Here is a 4161-nt window from a genome sequence, read left to right on the forward strand (position 1 = left end):
TATCTATTTGCTAGCTTCAGTTGATTAATTTATTTAATGTGTGTGTGTTGGGGCGTGGGGTGTACCAGGCCATGAGAACCTTCAAGACTTAGTTCTGTCTTTCTATGGTGGGCTCTAGGGATCAAGCTCAGTAGAAGTCATAGTGGTGGTGATCACCGTAGTAGTAATAGTAGTAGTTGTTCTTGTTCTTCCCTTTCTCCTTCCTCTTCCTCCTTGTCTTTGCTCACCCTTCGTCATCCTCCTCCTTCTTTTAATCAAATAGTTGGCCTACATTGAAAGCTTTGCATAATCCAACTCTGTTTATCCAGTCAGCTGTTCGTGAACAGTCTGAAGATTTTTGGTTGCTTGTCTGTTTTGTTTTTCGAGCCAGGGTTTCTCTGTAGCTTTGGAGCCTGTCCTGGAACTCTCTTTATAGGCCAGGCTGGCCTTGAACTCACAGAGATCCGCCCACCTCTGCCTCCTGCGTGCTGGGATTAAAGGTGCATCACCACCGCCTGGCAACAATTTTAGTTTTTTATCCAAGTTGAGCTAGTAAGAATTAGACTGTTCTTCTCGAGCACATGGCTTCAATTCCCAGTATCCCCATGGCTGCTAATCACTAACTCCAGTTCCAGTAATGTTCCAGTGCCCTGTTTTGGCCTCCACGAGCACCAGACACATAGGTGGTACATAGACATTACACAAGCAAAGCATCCATATATAACAAATATATAAATCCATATATTACAAATATAACATTTGTAAAAAGGAATAAAACATTAATATATTTCAGTTTGCTTTTTAAAGAATATTTAAAATAAGAAAATGCTGTGGTTAGCATAATGAATCAATATTAATTGATTCACAATTTAATTTTTATTCGGACTGATGAAATGGCTCATGGCTAAGAGCACTTGCCACTCTTCTAGAGGGCCCATCTCACAGACCACGGTGCACACATGGAGGTCAGAGGACAGCTTTGTGAAGCCAGTTCTCCTACCCTTCAGCCACTGAGCGAACCATCTCACCTGCCCCTCGCGAGTGATTTATGAAATTCTTACGGTGTTTTTATGGTAATAATGTGCAACCAGGAAACAAAGACATTTGTTTAAAAGATCGGAAGTAGATTACATGGTAATGTCTGAGAATTGAAACACTGAATGTGTGTAGTGAGAGCTGAGGGCCACTTCCCGCCGCCTGGCTCCCTGCCACCGGCTAGCTTTACACCCGAAATAACAACACACAAATTGTATTCTTTTGAACACTGCTTGGCCCATTAGCTCTAGCCTCTTACTGGCTAACTCTCACATATTGATTAACCCATTTCTATTAATGTGTGTAGCACCACGACATGGTGGCTTACTGGGAAGGATCTTAACCTGCGTCCATCTTGGAGAGGAGCTTCATCATGTCTAACTCACTTCCCTTCTTCCCAGCATTCTGTTCTGTCTACTTCACCCACCTATGTTCTGACCTATCAGGCCAAGCAGTTTCTTTATTAATTAACCTATGAAAGCTACACATTGACAGATGACCCACCTACATCAAATGTGTAGGAAGATTAATTGCCCTTGGAAGTCTCAAAAATTCAACAGTCCTATACTCAGTGTGACTAGCACTTTCTGCAAGGCACAAGGAGCAGGAATCTAGGTCCTCCTTGGGCTAGCTAGCAAGTTGGGAGCCAGACTGCTATGTAAGACTGTCTAAAAATAAACAGTACGTCATCAGGAGAGGAAATGTACACGAGGGCTGGGGTCTGTGAAAGGGACTGGGAAGAGTACCAGACCACAAGTGAACTTTTCCCGTTTAGCTTCTGTGTTGTGACTCCAGCAAAAACTCATCTGGACTACTTTGCATCTGAGTTCACTAACTTTTATTCCTACTCAGTTGCCCCAACTGGAGAGTTTCAGATTAGCTATAAGATTATATGTCCTCCCTTATTTTTTTTTTCAGTGATCTGTTGTTAGAGCTCAGCATTCTTTACAGGGGCCTTAGAGCCTGGAAAGTACCTCACAGCACAGTGGATAAAACAGGCGGGAGACCAGAAGGCAGAACAACGCCCTTTTAGATAAATGATACTCTAAATAAGAAGCCTTTTCTAGGCTCTACGTTTACAGTCTGATCTAAGTGATGTCTTAGGTCCTTTCCGTCTTGAAAGTCCAGTTTTATATCAGCAAATTCTTCTATTTATTGATGCTCTATTTTAGGGGGTGTGGAGGAGGGAGGCTACCAAGTTTATCTATAGATACAAAACTTGCTATCTTGACCATTTTGCATCTGGGCTCCTCACCCCAAATTTTGAAGCAAAGATACTGTCTAAGGGGAGGCCATTGCTGGGAGCATCGGTGTTATCAGTAGGGACAGCATCATTATCCATATACAGTAGTTTAAGATGTCAGCCACTGGCACCCAGCGTTGAGCAGTCCTTACTTGCTATAAAGCTGACTAGATGTATAGTACTTGGTTAATCCCCCTTCCCAGAATTCTATATGATCTTACAATAAATTCTTACCAGCTTAAAGCAATTGGTCCGCTTTCTTTCGCCTGCAACAGAGCTGGTTTGGTCTGCCAGGTACTCACCTACTTAGGAATTGTATGAATTTGTTTTTTAAGAGGAAGCTGCTAAGAACCACTAGATTTTTGTAAACTGCAGCTCAGGACGACATTGTTACTTGTTGAGTCAAGTAAAAGTGATGGGAAAATTCTAAAGAAATTAAATCTTTTGGCAATGCCAGTTTGACCATTACAGGCATTTTGGTTAACAGGAAGAGGGTTTTAGAGAACTTGTCACTCTCTGCCACTTTCTTAGTTAGACTTTCTATTGCTGTGCTTAGGTACTGTGACCAAAAGCAACTTGGGGAGGACATGGTTTATTTTATCTTATACTTCAGGCAACAGTTCATCACCTCTATCCAGCATCCACATATTTTCCATTTCAAATTATATCTAAATGCTGGAGATATGTGTAATTCAGTAGCAGAGTACTTGCTTAGCATGCACAGGTCTTTGGGTTCCATCACCAGTGCCACGGGGGGGGGGGGGGGGGAGGGGGGGAAAAAAAGGAGCGGGTAATTTGGCAGGTTTGGTGCAGAGAGTGGGTGAGCTGGAGATACAGAAAGCTACAAACTCAGAGCCGGCCTCCAGTGCTGTACTTCCCCCTCCTAAGGCTCCACAACTGCCCAAACATTGCTTGTGGAGGCCCCTAACAGACCTGAGCATTGCAAACATGGTACAGACAAGTTTTGCCTTTTACCCTCTCCCCGTTGCTAAAATCTATTAGATTACATTCCTAAGGCTAGTCCCCAAAGTCCATTCCCTAATTTGTCCACTGACTCATTCCTGAGACAACACCAAGGTCCAACAATCAAAATTCATTATTTGATTAACATGTCCAATTAGGATTTACCAACTCACCCTAGCACAGACTCCCTCATTTTCCCTTAAAAACCCACTCCTGAAAGAAACAACAAACCAAAACAAAACACCTGTTTGTCGCTTGCTTACTGCTGCTGCTTGCTGTCTGCCTTTGTATCCCACTCTTTCCCCTCCAGGATAATAAATCTCACTAGTCCTGAGAATTTGGTATCTGGGTGTGTCCTGGACCAACTTGGGAAAGGGGCTCCCTTATATCTCAGAGATCAAGTGTTCAGATATCTGAGCCTGTAGGGGAAATTTCTCATTCAAATCATCACACAAAGGTATTTTTATAATTTAAGTAAATTAAACTGATCAAATTGAAGTCTACTGGGAATAAATCTGAAATTTTGTTACATCTGTCTCTCATGAAGAAAATTCACAAAACCCTTATGCAACAGATGAAATTTCAAGTGGGGATAAAAACAACTTTTAAAGCTACTGCAAATGCCATATGGGGAAATGAGAATTCTGGATTTTAATTTATTCTTTTTTCAGATTGATTTATTTTTATGTGTATGAGTGTTTGCTTGTGTGTACCACATTGTACCTAGTGCCCACAAAGACCAGAAGAGAGCAGCGGGTCCTGGGGAACATGAACACTTGTGAACATGGGGGTGTGGGGAATGAACTCGGGTCCTCTGCAACAGCAGCAAGCGCTCTTAACCTCTGAGCCATCTGTCTAGCCAGTATTCTTGTCTCATGGATATTGTGTTTGTGTGTCTTTGTTCATGCGTATGTACATATGTGTGTGGGTGTATGTGGAGG

Source organism: Alexandromys fortis, unplaced genomic scaffold (genome assembly GCF_014885135.2).
Source record: "Alexandromys fortis isolate MF-2015 unplaced genomic scaffold, M_Fortis_MF-2015_v1.1 scaffold_4, whole genome shotgun sequence".
Taxonomy (NCBI): Eukaryota; Metazoa; Chordata; class Mammalia; order Rodentia; family Cricetidae; genus Alexandromys; species Alexandromys fortis.